Source organism: Terrapene carolina, unplaced genomic scaffold (genome assembly GCF_002925995.2).
Source record: "Terrapene carolina triunguis isolate 2854851 unplaced genomic scaffold, T_m_triunguis-2.0 Scaffold130, whole genome shotgun sequence".
Taxonomy (NCBI): Eukaryota; Metazoa; Chordata; order Testudines; family Emydidae; genus Terrapene; species Terrapene triunguis.
Genome location: NW_020664481.1, coordinates 12,067,545 through 12,084,992, shown reverse-complemented (window position 1 = coordinate 12,084,992; position 17,448 = coordinate 12,067,545).

Here is a 17,448-nt window from a genome sequence, read left to right as displayed (position 1 = left end):
TGTTGCTATATGGATGCATCTCATTGGGTATATCTATCTTGTTTCATCGGATTGTTCCAGCATAGGTCAAATTTTTGTTAAGTAGATCTTCAGTAAGCTTGAATACTGGTGAAGAAGGTATCCCCCCACTACATTTCATCCGATCTTGTACCAGCGCTGAACACAAGATCCTCATTGGACAAAGACTAACTTGATAAACAATCAACGGAAACATGGTCTTCCTTCTCAGAGCAACTGTCAACACAATCTGGCACAAAGGCATTATCACCTAATATGTGGTCATCTCATGACAACTTGCGTTCAGAGTTGCAGATCATTTTTATATGGTCAGAATATGTGCTCTTCATTTGCCGTCTTGAATAGTGCAACACACCCAAGTCCCCTCAAGAATCTCTGAGTCTGCAGTATTTGAAGGGCCACGATACCTAGATAAAAACTCCCCACAAGAATGTTAGGCAAAGAGAGCCAGCATCATTCTGCTTTGTGTTGGGGATACCCAACAAGCCTGGATTTGAAAGGACAAACCTCCCTGGAGTACCTTCTACTTTAGGATAACTATATGCAGCACCGTTGTTAGTGCAATGCATTGTCAGTTAGCAAATGCTAACTATTACGCTACAAGATAGTCTCACTTGAAGCAAACATGTACATAAAACTACTAAAAAGACAGGATAACTATGCAACACATTTGGAGTACATTTGTACCCCACATATTTTTAATATAGAAAAAATGTTTTTATGCTAAATTAATTTTTTTGCTCATGTGTGTACATGTGTGTAGGTGAGTCTCCTAAAACAGCATAGTTGGAGGGCAACTTGTTCATGAGTTATTTCAGCATATGTGCTTGTGGGATACAACATTACCCCATGAATGTGGATGAAGGTTAAGTGTAACAGTTGATGGCAAAAATTTTTATTCTGACCTGTGTGTGTAACTCCCACTGGCACCATTGGGGGGAGGGGAAAAGCTGAATGTACTGTCTTTAGTTAAGAGTTTAAAAATCTGATTCCTTGTTCAAATATCCACATTTTAGTAAATATAGAAAATAAATTAATTTGTCACTGACTAAGCAGGTGCAACTCCACTAGCTTAAATGGAATTGTGACTGCTTATGTGAGTGCTGAATTTGGCCAAGTTATATTTTCATTATGGTGTGTGGAACCAACAGTGATACTCCCTTTGCTTCGCAGTTTAGCTGCATGTTAATGTGTTGAAAACTGATTCCTGTAGGAATTCATGTCTTCTGCCCATCAGCAAAGGTTCAAAAATATTTTTGAACTAAAGCTATCACATTTACGGTTGTTCAGGTTAAGTTTAGAAAGAAATATTTTCAATCGCTTTCCTATGCACTTCGGTATACTGGATATATCCAACTATGAGGACAAAGTCAGGATCCAAACTTGACTTGTTTCCCTTTACCAAGGCTAGAAAAATGCCTTGGCAATATGTTACTATGGCTTGAGGTGCGGTGGGGTCATCATCTAAAATACACACAGCTGAATCCATACTCCATCCAAGTTCACACATGTAGGAAGACCGTATTCACATACAACTCAGTGTTACATATGGAAACTTACCCATTCACAGCATACTATGGCATTTACTTCTGGCCAATATCTATAAGGTAAGTGGGGTGTATCTAAAGTTAAGCATATATATATATTTATATATAAAATATGTTATATATTAATTTTATAGATCAATACCTAGTTTAAATTTCTAAGTTCACTTTTATGACTATATTCTCTTTGTTTATATTGCTCAAATTCTAAGGAGAGCAGAAGAAATATATCTAGGAACATACACCAACTCCGTTAATCAGCAAGCCAAGGAAGTGATATAAATGTGTGGAGAAAAACCTTTACAAAAACGACCAGATCAACTATCTAGGCTAAGGAATTGAACTTTTGCCATTCAAGGATGTTAATTAATAAAGTAGGTTTAGAAAACTAAAACAGTTGGCATAAGAACGTGACCAGATTTGCTTACTCTTTTGTGTGTTTATTTGTGCCTAATTACCATATGCAATGGCTATGTTTGTGCACACAAATCTGGTAATTAAGCACATGGAAGTTGAGAAGCTACATATATTTAAATGTGAAATCATAGCATCTGTGTCCAAATTAGTCCATGTATTTTTCATGTGCAGTTGTGTGCCAAAAGTATATTTTAAAAAAAATCTTATAAAGTTTGATTTTGGTGGGGGGTGGCATGTACCCAATCCACTTGTAATAGTCTTGATATTTAAAGGACATCATGAGCCATCCTTAAAGATTAGACTTCCAGTATTGACGCTCCTGTGTAATTATTGGGTCTAATCTTGCTTTTATAGTCCTGTAATACAGCGTGCCCCTATCTAATCATGGGATTAGAATGGCAGGACTTGTTAGAGTGGAACAACAGAAGAAATATTCCTGTATGTCATACAGAGGCAAAGTTAATGGTATCAAACGTGCAGACTGATATATTTATCTGACTCTCATTTGGGTTTGATTGCACTGCATGATGACTCACTACCAGGAACAGTAACTGAAATAGTGCCTCTAAGCTTTGCATTAGAGCTGGTCTAAAAATGCTAATTAAATTTCTCATGAGAATTTCTGGTCTTTAAATCAAAAAAGGAAAACTTCACTGAGACCCAAACACTTCTAACAAGAAAAAAAAAAATCTTCAAAACTTGTTACTGTTTTGACAACAAAACTGACTAGCTCTACTTTGCATAGAGTTGCCTGACAAGGAAAAATGACTAGGACTGAGTGATCTTGGGTCCCAAACCTGCCATTTCTTATGCAGAGTGTTCTTTTAAAAAGTTGTCACTATAAGACACGCTCTTGCTGAAATTTTCCCCATTACTAGCATTGGTTCAGATTCAGCAGTGGCAGCGATGGGAAGAAGGCGAGTGTAGACAATGCCCCAGGTAGTCATTGTCTTTTTTACTCTGAAAATTGTCTTTTTTAAGGCTCTTTGTCAACCCCTGCTCAAAAGGTCTACACTGCATGGTGCTTAAAATGACCACAGCTATTTGCACCTCATGTATTTTTGTTGTCCCAGTATTGGTATTGTTGGTAGAGCTGAATTAGTGCTAACAGTAAGAAATCTTAGGGAAAATAGACTAGAGGGATAGACAAGTCCTTTTTTTGCTACTGACTTTGGCTGGATGTGAAGTAGAACTCTAGATGTAAATGGTAAAGGGATACAAAGTCCATCTCCAACCATCCAGTTCCCCAGCTTTTTCTAATATAAGGGGCAAACATGAAATTTGCAAATTTCATAATTGTATTTGACGGCACTACCATTTTGAAAAAAAGGTTAAGGTATTCTACAGCCTTACTATCAGTTTTTGGGGAGTTGGCTAAGCAGTAAGGATTTTAATATTTGCACCCCAGAGATCTGGTGCTTTTTGAGAGAGATTATAATTGTACTAATGATCCTAAATTGGGATGTGGCATGCCCTTTACCACTGCATCTAAATAATAACTAATTATCAAATGTAGTATGGTTTCTGGTTGTGTTTATTCTGAATAGAAGCATAAAATACCTTAAATTAACTAGTAAAAATATCTTCCAAATTATAACAAACATACCTTGTTAATTATATGATTAATTATGTGATTATCATTAAGGTGATGCTCTGTTTTTCTGTCTAATCTTTTTTCCAAATGTGCTAGGATTGACACTAATCTTGACCTGGATTTATATTAAAGTCCCAGTAAAAATGATTGTTTTGCACTGATTTTTTTGTATCACAAATGTAGTACTTTAGGCTCTGATTCAGGAAACCATCTCGATTCAGGAAAGCACTTTAAGCATGTGCATTAGTCTCATCAACTTCAGTGAGACTTAAGCATATGTTTTTAAAGTTAATCATGTGCTCTCCTGAACCCCGGGCCTCAGATTGTGTTATTTTGAATTCATGGACTAAAAGGATGTAACCAGATGAAGATAAACAAATATGCTTGTTCTTTCTTCTAAGGCAATTTATTATTCTAATTGTCTGTTGTATTAGTCCTACTTTCAGATTACTCAAACGCAACATAATTGATACTTCCTTTGGATTCATAACTGTTGGGATGGAAGGTGCTTGTGATGGCTGAGGATGAGGGAACCAATGGCTTTGTTTACTTAATCCATGGCTGAAATTTCACTTGTATCATAAGATGTACTTTCTCAAAACTTACAAATTACAAATCCTTTCTTCTTCTTTATTTTAAAGGAGTGAACTGTTTTGGTGTTTAACCAGGAAGCTAGCTAATCTTTCTATCCATTTGGGAACCCCCATTGTTAATGCTGCATCATAAAGTATTTACCCCATGGATATGAGCACATATTTTGCCAATTCTGACTGGTTATGTTATGATGAATAAATGCTCTGTACTTCAACTGAAGAGTTCCTTCAATTTAAACTTGCTGTTGTAAATCTCTGTTTATACCAGAAGGTGGCACCATTGATGGTGTCTTCCAGGCAATCTTTAAATAGAGTAATGGATGACTGTCACATACAAACCCCCACTGTACCTTAAAGCTTCTGTAGGAAATTACAAGTTTAAATATGTATCTGCTATATTTCTAATGCAGAAGTGGATGAAGCTGAGGCCTTTGAAGAGTCCAGTTTTTTCTCTTGTAAATAAAGTAATAGGGTTTTTTTGTCTGATCAACTCTATACAATATGGAGTAGCCAAAACTGCACTTGAGGCCTTCAGGATTTTTATTGTGTGTAAGGAGCTGTAGCAGCCAAGTCAATATGCCTCTAAGTGCTATATACTAACACTAAAAGTTTGACAACTCGTAATAGATAAAGATCATTCTTGGTCTTTACAAACTTATATGCTACATTCCATAAAAGCAGATATATTTATAAACAACTAATTACAGTCTGCTGCTATACCACTTTAGGCTGTGAACAAACACATTTAAGCAGGAGAAGGAAAAGTCAGCTTTGCTAGGTGTGTAAGATAACCTGTGGGCCTGGTTGATGGTCCTGAAAATGTTCTTAAACCAGATTCCTGCAGCAAGTGGTGAATGTGAATCACCAAGTGATAACACATCCTTTTTAGTCCAAACAGAATCAGACCTGCAGCATAGTGTGATGGGACAGGGTGCTTTCCTTTCAAATGAAATATAAAGCTTATGTTTTGTTCATTCAAATCTGGAAGCAGGAAGAGGATGGGGGCCTTAGTCCTGCAGTCTTGCCCAGATTTCAATTTGAGTAACTACATTCTTGCTGCTGTTTTAATTGGTTTCAGTATTTATTGCCTATCCCAGGCTTTTATGTAGTGGAGGGGTCGGCAACCTCTGGCATGCAGCTCACCAGGGTAAGCATCCTGGCAGTCCAGGCCAGTTTGTTTACCTGCCACGTCGGCAGGTTCGGCCGATCGCGGCTCCCACTGGCCGCGGTTCGCCGTCCCAGGCCAATGGGGGCTGCGGGAAGCGGCGCGGGCGAGAGATGTGTTGGCTGCGGCTTCCCGCCATCCCCATTGGCCTGGGACGGCAAAACGCAGCCAGTGGGAGCCGCGATCTGCCAAACCTGCGGACACGGCAGGTAAACAAACTGGCCCAGCCCTCCAGTGTGCTTACCCTGGCGAGCTGCGTGCCACAGGTTGCCAACCCCTGATCTAAATGGTGCTTTGAGAGTACATTGATAACCACTCTGAAACCATTGATAACCCATGCTTTTTTAAAAGTGCCAAACCTCTTGCTGGTATATTTGGAATTAATATCAGGGGGGAAAGTGTTATTCAGGGGGCTGTGGTAGTGAATAGCCTCTGGAGGGTCACTTGCATCATAAAATTGGCCAGGACAAAGCACTGGAGAATATACAGTAAGGAACAATCCTAGTAAAAAGGATTCTCAAGATCAGGTCTGTGGCACTTCCTATATATTCCCACAGTTGGGCTTTGTATGTGACTTTCCTGCTTCTTTTGGGTTCTATCCCTGTCTCCAAATACAGTTAAATCATTCCTGTCAGGGTTGGCTTTTAGCTCTTGATCCTGAAGACATTTCTGGAGTGTAATTTAATTTTTATGCCTTCGGCGTGCACTAGGTTGCACCAAAGGAGAAGGTATTTTTGTTTTAAATGCCCAGAGGAGGATGCCTTCTATTTTCTATACAAAAGATTTATTTTCCCCTGTTGAAAATTAGTCAGTATCTTGGAGTGGAATGAGCTTACTTAGGCCACTTCATGGCTGTCCAAAAAAGGCCATTAGAGCCTGATCCCCTACATAGAGGGAGCAAAACTGTGTCTGCAATTAATTAGCATATAACAAAGGGCTCACAAAGCTTGGAGGGGAAAAATGATCCCCGGCCTTTAAGGAGTTTGACAAACACTGGACTAGATGAGAGCATCCTCCAGCACTACCAGAAAATTGATGTTCAATTAAAGGTGAAGGGTGTTTGAATTTTGAACAAAGCTGGTTTTCTCCCAAGTGTTTCTCAACTGGTTGTGTTAAATACAAATTTAAAATATTCATGAAACCACTCTTTATGAATCAGGTTTCACTTATATGGCATCTCTGATGTCACAGTCCCACCGTTTCCCCTCTCAATCACTCTCTTCCAAATAAAAATCTAATGTCTCTTCCCCCCCCCCCCTGCAAAAAGGCAGAATTTAAGAAGGAATTTCCAATGTGTAAAACAAAACACACACACTTGCCAGGCTTTTTACATCATAAAGATGTAAAAAGAGAAACTCAAAAAAATCCCCCAACCCAATTATTTCTTCCTCTGCAGGCAACCTTCAGCATTTTCCTATTACTATAACTAGCAGAATCCTGGACCTTTACTCATATGTACTTTATGTATACAAAGCAGCTGTAATCTCTCCCTACTTATAGCTAGAGTTACCTCTATCTTTTATCTGTTTTTACGTGGTGTTTGATGCAGGAGCTACACCAAAGCACTTCCTTGCCTATACAAACCAGAGATTAAGTTTCACCTGATTTAAGAGACTGTCAACCAGACAAAAGCTCCTAGGTTACCTGCCCACTCCTGCTAAATTATTGAAGTGTCTCTTGTAGCTGAATGTATACATGGAGTAATTAGTCAGTAGGGGAGCACCTTTCCCTTTAGAAAGCTGACACTGATGAATATTGCATCTCTTTTCTGTTTTAAAGAAATCTGTTTATACAGCCAATACAGAGTAAACATTTGGAGTTACTGTGGCCATCAGCTAGGAAATATTCTAGGCTTATTTTGAATATGATTGTATTTATCATACTTAGCACTCATAGTGCTTTACAAGCAAGTCCACACCCCTGGGTAATTTACCATAGGTAGATAGCATTATCTCCAATTTACAGGGGCTTGCTTGAAGGTGCTGGGAGTCAGTGACGAAGTTGGAAGTAGAATCCTGTCTTCCAGTTTTATGCTCTAATTCAGTGATACTGAGGCTCGGGAGCCGTGAATAGCTCTTTAATGTGTCTCCTATGGCTCTTTTCAGCACGTTATATTAAAGTTAGTAACCAGTCAGGATGCTTTTACTATGTTATTACCAATTCAGTTATCAACTTGTGCTAAGTTATGAACTTATTTGCTGTGAAGCTAATATGTATATATAAAACCGAAATATTTCCCGTCATACTGTTTAAATATGAATAGTGCTATTGTTTTATTTACTATGAATTCACATTACTGTGGCTCTTGGGTAACACTGGTTGCTAATTTGGCTCCTGAACCACTAAGGTCTGAGTATTACTGCTCTAATTATTGGTCTCCACTGCCTATTGGAGCTGGGCCTACTCTGTCAGTGCAGCTGCTTCGGTGCACTATAACCTGTAATGCTTGTAGCCATATATTCGATAACGTGCATGATGTGCTGCAATGTTTAACTCTAAATGTGGCTATTTTATACTGATCCTGTTTCCCAAGTGCCTTGGCTTCATGCCCCAGGAGCTTAGAACCTTTGCTTTGCTTATCCATATATGGAAGGTGACCCACATTAATGTCAGGAGGCTATTAGCAACTGATAGTCAAAACCATTACAACCAACTGACCTTAAAGTGTGGCCAACCTCACTTCATTTTTTTGATCTTGGCAGGGGAAGTGCAGTAGCAGCTTCCATTATTGTAATGGCTGCTAAGTTCCCCTTTGCTGGAGCAAACAGCAATAGCATTGCCCTGGATTGGATTATGCACAAATGGGGCTTATCTAGAAATGAGACTCCATGCTTTTTCAGCTCCTCTTTTGATCTGCAGTAGGACAGAGGGATACACTCCACTCTGCTAACCTCTCTCACAGTTGGTGTGTACAAAGATGACATTCTGTCATCTTGGATATCACTATGGGCACAGTTTCAAAGCCTACATAAGTAGAAAAATTATGTGGTGGAAACAAGCATTTATTTACCTGTTATGTAATAATTATTAAACATGAGCTTTTAAAATCTAAAATATGTCTCAATTATTTCTGCCTTTCTTTATTCTGCATATTTCGCAGCTCTCATCATGAAAATCAGTGGAGGTAGAATTTCTAGCACTGGATGGAAATGTTAACTTGTCTTCAAATAACTGTTTCCACTGTTTTTTTGTTTGTGTTGGGGTTGATTTTATTTTGGGTTTGAGTTTTTTTTTTTTTTAAGGTGGAAACATTTATGTTATTTTCAGTTTTTATAAAAGTTTGGGTTACAAAATCTAAATGTTTGGCTGTTAGTTTACAGCCTCCTTTTAATATAAAGTAGGAAAACTAGGAAAGCTACTAGGGAGCAGAACAAGGCAGTTTGGGTAAAATAAGATGTGGCTCGGAGAGCTAAATTCACCAGTTACACCTGCAGAGAAGTCAGTGGAATTACACTACCGGAGAATTTGACCCTAAATCTGAACCCTCAAATGCCAGTTAACCCCCTCAACTCTCCATCCCAAACTTATTTTCAAATCCTTAAGCTTCTGGCCGCAAAATTTGACAAACCATCACTGACAACAAAGCTACCTACAACTTTCTGTGTAAGCATAAGCTCCCCTAATTTTCATAACAAAACTTGAACCAAACTATTATCTTTTCATTCCAACATAAATTCCAGAACGTTAAGATAGAATTCAGACCCCCAAAACTGAACCAGACCTACAAATACAGATCTTTCTTGGGGCAGCTAAAGCAGTTTAGCTCATTCAAAAGAGGGACTTGATATACATGAATTATATATGCACAGTGCTTCATAATATAATGTACATCTCTGTATATCTAATTCTTGAAATATAAAAGAAATGAAGGAGAGATGGCAGATAAGAAAGACAAAGATTATATATAGGGATGCGGTGGGAGAGATCAATAGAGAGAATTGCTTAAGAAAATCTGTTTCATTGGAGCCTTCTACTAAGTCCTGGTTGGCCTGGGGTCCTTGAGAGGCTATTAAGATACTTGGTCCATATGACAGTCTGAGTCACAACCAAGACTGACATAGTCCATCATCACAATGGTCTGGTCTAGCTTATCCACCTCACTACCTGAGCACCTTTCTTTGGTGCTGCTGTTGCCATGACCAGCACCATTGGGAAGACAGGAGTAAAGATGGTGTACTAACCCCTGCCAACTCCTTTTCTAACTATGATTCTGCTAGGAGAGAAGATTCCCAATAGCTGCCTTTCCATCAGTGAGTCCTACCAGAATGTACTAGCTACCATCCTACTCTTGTTGGGGCTCCTTGCCTTACTGGATAATGCCATCAAAAATTCACTCCTGGTAAGCAAGCAATGTTGTGGATGGGGAGGGTTGCTTCTTCTATTAGGCCCATGACATTTCTCTTTGAGTCATTACTAACCACAGGGCCCTAGCTAGGTGCTCCTCTCCTGAACCATTACTGACCTGTGTCCAAGCATTTTATTTATCTACTGGAATTAAGAAAAATATTTTTAGGGGTTCATCCCATGCTCTGGGTGCTTATCTCATAGCTTAAAAACAGAGTGGTAAGCAGATCTGTGTTGGAGGGAGTGGCGTGGGTTACTAATTAGGGAGCATTCTCTCCTCTGAGTCAGTAATGATGCCACTGTCACATTGTGACGTTAGGGGGCACTGTATTGCAGTGGGTGATTCACTGGGCATTTTTGCCATTCCGTAGTGATAGCTTGGTGCTAGGGGGAGCTGTGCTGCATGGATTGCTGTGGGTGACTCCTGAGTGTGAGCATTCTTCCCTGGGTCACAACTAATCTACTGCCCTGATATGGCACTAGGTGGTGCTGTGCTGATTGAACCTTCTGGATAAGACAGAAAAGGTCTTCTGAGCACTTATGATCATTTAAGATCATATGGCAATTTATGTAAAAGACAAGAGTTTAATCGTGTCTTGCTCAAATTCCAGTCTCAGTGACTGCTGATTCTCTCCTCTCTCAGTCCCAATTGCATATAGTCTTTATTTCCTATCCTAAAGTGGTCATCCCTGGTCAGCTGCCACAATCCACCCCACAGCTGGCTGCCCCTCTGCAGTGAATGATCCCTGTTCATTTGTTGTATTGAAAAAGGAGGCTAGATAACTTTATGGCTAATAACATTTGTAGTTATGCCCTCTGAGAGAAGGGTAATGAGCTGTTATGCTGATCTCCTGCAGCAGGGAGCTAAAGGGCAATTCCTCCCCCTGAATGGCATTCCACTGTTGGCTAGCTGTATTAGGAATTTTAACACTTTCTTCTAAAGGCATTGGTCACTCTGGATGAGAGAGATCAAATTAGCTGGACTAGTGATCTGATCTGATATGTCAGGAACTGGGATTCTAGACCAATTGGACCTGTGGCCTGATTTAATATAGCAGGTTGAGGGAGAAGGAAATATCAAATTGAGTGGAGCAGTGGTGTGGGATACAGGATAGATATGGGTGTCTGATCCACTATTACATCTGGGTTGTGAGTTCAATCCTTGAGGGGGCCACTTAGGGATCTGGGGCAAAATCAGTACTTGGTCCTCCTAATGAAGGCAGAGGGCTGGACTTGATGACCTTTCAAGGTCCCTTCCAGCTCTATGAGATAGGTATATCCACATATAATATATTATATTAATATATTCCTATTCTGAATACAGTTCTGTTCTATTGCTGTTAATAACGTCCACAGAGGTATGACTGCCCAAATATCCCCCATGTGATACTAGGGCCAAGGCAGCTTGAAGATTGTGAGGGTTTTGTTTTTTTGTTTTGCAACAAGAATGGGTGGGCAATTCCTAGCGAGTTTGCCCTGCAATTTCAGGTGTGATTACATTACAAGTTTGCTCAGTGGATACTAAAGTTTTTGAAGGCTCTTACACTTGTGGTTCAGGTACAACTAGGTCAAGAATTTTTTAACTAATGTTTTTTCATCAAAAAATGCCAATTCATTGGAACTGAAGCTGTTTGTAGGAAAGGGTTGATTACAATGAACTGACATTTTTGAAATGGAAAGTTCTATTTTTATTTCAAAATATAAGTTTAATTATAGTTTAAAAAAGCCAAAACCAAAATGAAAAGTTTTGATTGACCCGAACCAAATTTTTTTTCTTCAGATTTTTGGTTTGTGAAAAAATTTGAGATTGACTTTTTGTCACAGTTCAAAATGGGGAAATGCTTCAAAATCTTGAAAATTCTCATGGTTTTCTCTCCTTCTTCCCTTCTTTCAGATCTGGATTTACCTGTGTCAGTTTCTGAAGAGAATCTTCCACTATTTCACCACCAAAGGTAAATTGGGGAAGATGAGGAAACGTTCAATTTTGTTTGTTCTAAACTGTTTTTGGCCAGTTCTTATTAGATGACACAGTGCTCTAAATGCTAGTGTCTACAGGAACCCTGTCTACACTAGGGCTCCCACTCACCATTACTACCACCAGCAGAGCTGCACCAGGATTAGCAGCACTGGGAAATTTGAGAACAAAATCTTTAGTGTAGATGTAGCCTGTCTGTGTCTCTTTCACTCCCCTTTCCTTTCTCTCTTTCTGTTTCTGTCCTTTACCTTCCCTCTCTGTCTCTTCCACTGTCACTGTGCAGGCAGGTCTGGGGAAGATGAAAGAAAGGAACCAGACATTGTCTGGCCAGGGATTACATGAATTTACTATAATAGGTTAGCCACCACATGGACACTGTACTTCTGTTAATTCATTTCTTCATTTTTTATTCTTCCTCTTCATTCCTCTGAAGCATACGGATGGATCAAGGCACTAACAGCCATTTCCTGCAGCAAGAAATCCAGCGGTTGGAAGGAGCTGGTGCTGACCAAAGGCCAGAGAAATATCTCCGTGTTGCGCTTCCACTGCACTCTGGATCCTCTGAGGCTAACCGTGAACTTGAACAACTTAAATGGGCTGAAAAGCCATTGTCCCCAGGGTCACAAGAAGGGCAAAGGTTACCATGGTTCTTGGCCAACCCATCAAGACACTGATGATGAGAAAGCCAGTTGGTATGGGCACCAGCAGCAACACCGTCAGGCAAACAACCGGCCTAACCTAGGTCAACGTTACCGTGACTGGGAGAGCCAGTCCAGCTCCCGTCACTCAGACAGTGACAGTCCTCAGCCAGTGTGCCCGGCCGGATCCACTGTGTCATCAGTGCGTTTTCACACCAGCTCCCCAAAGCAGGTTGTCAAGGCCAGAGGCAGCTTGGCTGACTGGGGCATTTACATACAGAACCCGCAGAGGGTCACTGGGGATAAAGAGCTCGGCCTTGACAGGGCAGGAGAAACTATGCAACGGCAGAATTTCCTGCATCAATCTGCTGTTCCAAACACAGAGGAACCCATCGGCCTCCATTCAGAGTGCTCTGCTGTGCACATTCACCCCCAAGTCAATGAGGCACACTTCATACCCAGCCCAATCTTCCCAGGCCCTAAGCGGGTAGTGTACTCTGCCCTGGCTCCCACCCCAGAATCCAGAACCTGTCTCAACAATGATTACCACCACTCAGTGTCCCAGGCATATCATCAGAGGGGTCCTGAGCACCATCCTGGGACTGAATTTCACCAGAGCTTGCCACTGGTCCAGCGAGCCGAAGTCTACATCTATCTTGTCAACCCATCGCCTTCCAGCCCAGAGCACACCGCTGAACAGTCCACCCGCCCCTTTTCAGCATCTCGCACCATCTTGGTCAAGGACACATTGGCAAACCGGGTATCCGTTGGCCACACCTGGGAAAGTTCCAACCAAGGCCCAAAGGGGCAGATTATCTGTGACACCCACACACAACGCAAGAGCATATGGGAGAGAAAGCACCAAGCTAGCACTCTACAGTTTAGCCCAGACTATGAGAAGCTGGCAGGAAGCAGTGATGGTGCCAACCTGATCCACAACCCATCTCTCCTGGCAGACACGACAAGAGGAGCTTCTGAAACAGCACCACCCAACATTAGCAATTGAAGGTACCATACAACTGGATTTACTACTCAGCTGACTTCAGTTCCTGGCATGGATGAGATTCCGATGTCTGATGAACCCTGGGGGATCTGAACGAGGTGGGTGGGAATAGTACAAATGGCATTCTCTGCTATTTTGTGGTGCTCTCAGGACGTGCTGGGTTCAATAAATAGCAAAGCACAAAGCTCCTAGTTATGCAGATTCTCTGTAGTGACCGCTGGGGGTGTGGGAGGAGCCCAGGTGGCATGGCTTCTTCATATAAGAAGCAGCACTTCACTTGTACATTTTGACCCCACCCAGGTTTCCTAGCTATGCATTGCAAGTCAGTCTCTGTGGCAGAAATGCTCAAGTGAGTATGAGCTCCGTGATTTCTCCTCTAAGCGGGTATTAATTTTGGGCACATCATTGTCAGTAGGTGTAATACAATGTGTCTCTGGTCTTGGCACAAATGAGAAACTTTCTGCAGACCATCTTGGGATCAAGAACAGAAATAGCCATTCTGATGAAGACTCCAGTTCTCACCCCCATCCCATACCATCCTGGGAAACTGATGCAGGCATGCTCATGGGGTATCAGAGTTTGAGAAGCATGCCTCCCATGTGCCCTTCCTATCTAGGGACGTCACTCCTGTCAGTCCCAAAGTTACGGACATTCCACACAAATTTCATGTCCCCTTACTCTTTATTGATGAAAATTATTTACATCATTAAAAATAAGCGATCGTGGAACTTAGATGACAAGCTGTTTACACTACACTGAATCCTGCAGCATTTTAAGTTTTATGGATGTATAATTTTTGTGCCCCGCTTTGAAGGTCTTTATTATCCATTGCATCCAATATTTGGGCCTTGGCAGGCTGAGAGCTTTGGTGAGAGGAGCCTGGCTTGCTGTGGAAGCATTTTGCATGACCTGCCATTGCAGTTTGAACTCAGGGGATCCTTTGCAATACCTGCTCTAAATGGTCTGCAAGCAGAGTACTGCTGTAGTCTAACAAGTGGTCACACGAGCTGGGCTTGGCACATCTTAATGAGTTTGCAACAGAGGGCATGCCTCCCAGCCCAGGGAGCCAGATACGCACTCGCTCTGCTTCAGCTAGCAGGCTAAAAATAGCTGTGGGGATGTTGCAGCACCAGCGGCATCACAGGGTAGCCGTCTGAGTACAAGCCCACCTGAACCCCTGGGTCTGTACTCGGGTTGATAGCCCATGCCTCAGCATAGAATCATAGGACTGGAAGGGACCTTGAGAGGTCATCTAGTCCAGTCCCCGGCACTCATGGCAGGACTAAGTATTATCTAGACCAGGGGTGGGCAAACTATGGCCTGCAGGCAACATCTGGCCCATGGGACCGTCCTGCCCAGCCCCTAAGCTCTTGGCCTGGGAGGCTAGCCCCTGGCCCCTGGCCTGCTGTCCCCCTGCCCCTGCAGCCTCAGCTCGCTCGCTCCGCCGCCGGCGCAATGCTCTGGGCGGTGGGGCTGCGAGCTCCTGGGGCAGCACAGCTGCAGAGCCCAGCCTGACCCGGTGCTCTGTGCTGCATGGTGGTGGTGGCGGTGGCGGCGGCAGCATGGCCTGGCTCCAGCTGGGCGGTGCAGCTGTAGTGCCGCCGGCCACCGGTGCTCCAGGCAGCACGGTAAGGGGGCAGGGAGCAGGGGAGGGGGTGGATAGAGGGCAGGGGAGTTCGGGGTGGTGGTCGGGAGTGGGGGTGTGGATGGTGGTCGGGGGCGAAACAGGGTTGAATGGGGGCAGGAGAGGTCTCGGGGCAGTCAGGAAGGAGGGAGGTTGGATGGGGCAGCAGGAGGCAGTCAGGGGCAGGGATCCTGGGGGGGCCGTCAGGAATGAGAGGAGGGGTTGGATGGGGTGGCGGGGGTCCGGGGGCAGTCAGGGGACAGGGAGTCGGGGTGTGTGGATGGGGCAGGGGTCCCAGAGAGGCCGTCAGGAAACAGGGGGGGTTGGATGGGGCAGGAGTCCCCGGGGGGGGGGGGCAGATAGGAAGTGGGGGCCGGGCCACGACCCCCTCCCCTAACCGGCCCTCCATACAATTTAAGAAACCTGATGTGGCCCTCAGGCCAAAAAGTTTGCCCGCCCCTGATCTAGACCATCCCTGACAGGTGTTTGTCTAACCTGCTTTTAAAAACCTCCAATGATGGAGATTCCACAACCTCCCTAGGCAATTTATTCCCAGTGCTTAACCACTCTGACAGTTAGGAAGTTTTTACTAATGTCCAGCCTAAACCTTCTTTGCTGCAATTTAAGTCCATTTCTTCTTCTCCTATCATCAGAGGTTAAGGAGAACAATTTTTCTAACTTCTTCTTGTAACAACCTTTTATGTACTTGAAAACTGTAAAGGCTTCTCTCAGTCTTCTCTTTTCCAGACTAAACAAACACAATTTTTTCAATCTTCCCTCATAGGTCATGTTTTCGACTTTTAATCATTTTTGTTGCTCTTCTCTGGACATTCTCCAATTTGTCCACATCTTTCCTGAAATGTGGTGCCCAGAACGGGACACAATACTCCAGTTGAGGCCTAATCAGCGCGGAGTAGAGCAGAAGAATTACTTCTCGTGTCCTGCTTACAACGCTCCTGCGAATACATCCCAGAATGATGTTTGCTTTTTTTGCAACAGTGTTACACTATTGACTCATCTTTAGCTTGTGGTCCTCTATGACCTCCACTATGACCCATCCACACTGCTATTATTAGTGCCCTAGTTGGAGCAGAGCTAGCTCATGTCTGTCTACCCAAGCTGGGAGGCATGCTCCCAGTAGCAGTGTAGACATACCCTGCGAGGCCTTAGCTACGGTAGGACAAGAGATTGTGATTGGCCCCATGCTGCCTAGCACATCGACTACCAAGACTTTGCCTGTAGTGTAGATAGCTATTAAACTATACGCTCATTGTTCTGTGTTTGTACAGCACCTAGAACATGACCCAGGACATTAATTAACCATCGGAACAACTTACCAAGGATCGTGGTGGATTCTCCATCACTAACCATTTTAAAATCAAGATGGGATGTTTTTCTAAAAGATAAGCTGCGCTAGGAATTATTTTGGGGAAGTTCCCTGGCCTGTGTTATCATCTAGTCTGACCTGTATCAGAATGGTCCCTTCTGGCTCTGGAATCTATGACTGGGGGTCCTACTTGTTAGCACAGTGGAAATAATAATAATTAATAATTTAAATAAATAAATAAATAAATAGCTGGTCATGATAGACTCTAGTGGGGAGCTTACCTAACAGCATCAACCATGGCCTCTTTTCCTAGTGTTATCAATGACCTAAGAGTCACATTCTGCTGCCAACCAACATTCCGTGGAAGGTAAAAGTAAGCTGTAACAAATTAACTCCGTGGAGATGTGAGAGTGTTGGAGAATACAGAATCTGGCCTAATACCTATTTTCAAAGCACTGTGCAATGTCTGTTGGGAATTCCCAATTCTGAAATAACTCAGAAGATTAAGCTGTTCCCATCAAAAGACTCCAACTGAAGCAACACACCTGGGCAAGGGAGAGGTCCTCTCTTTGAATGTTTCATAAAAGTGACCCACAAAGGATTATAAAAGCAGGTCTGTTGTAGCAGCTGCACAGAGATGAGCAAAGGTCACCATGCATTCAGGCCACCAAAACTAAAAAACTAAGAGAAAGAGAAAGGGCTGGAGAATGTATTTCCTCCTACAAAGCAAACCAAATGTGACTCAGTGCAACTTCCCCCCAGGATGTCTCAACCCTCCTGCCACTCTCAGCCTGGACAGTGGCCAGCATCCAGATTAAGCATTAGTAAAACTAACAAGCTGAACAATTCCCACAGTATATTTCTTATTCTTTGGATAACTAACTTAACCACAGAGCGTCCAAAAGGGATGTCCCATTCAAGGTTGCTGCAGTAACCAACAAGCAAGGTCTCCATAGCAAATCCAAGTGCAAAGCCCTTAGAGCCTGGCAGAAAGCAGCAGCATTAACTGAAATAGGTCAAAGCACCACAGTAGCTCTGCTCAGTTTTAAAAATAGTAATAATCAGTTCCCTGTGATGGGGCCTGATCCAAAGCCCCCTGAAATGAGGGCATTCAATGGCCATTGGATCAGACTCATGGTATGCACATGCTTCACAGTCCTCTCCCAAGGAGAAACCAGAGAGAGACGGGGAATTGCTTGGAAAAGC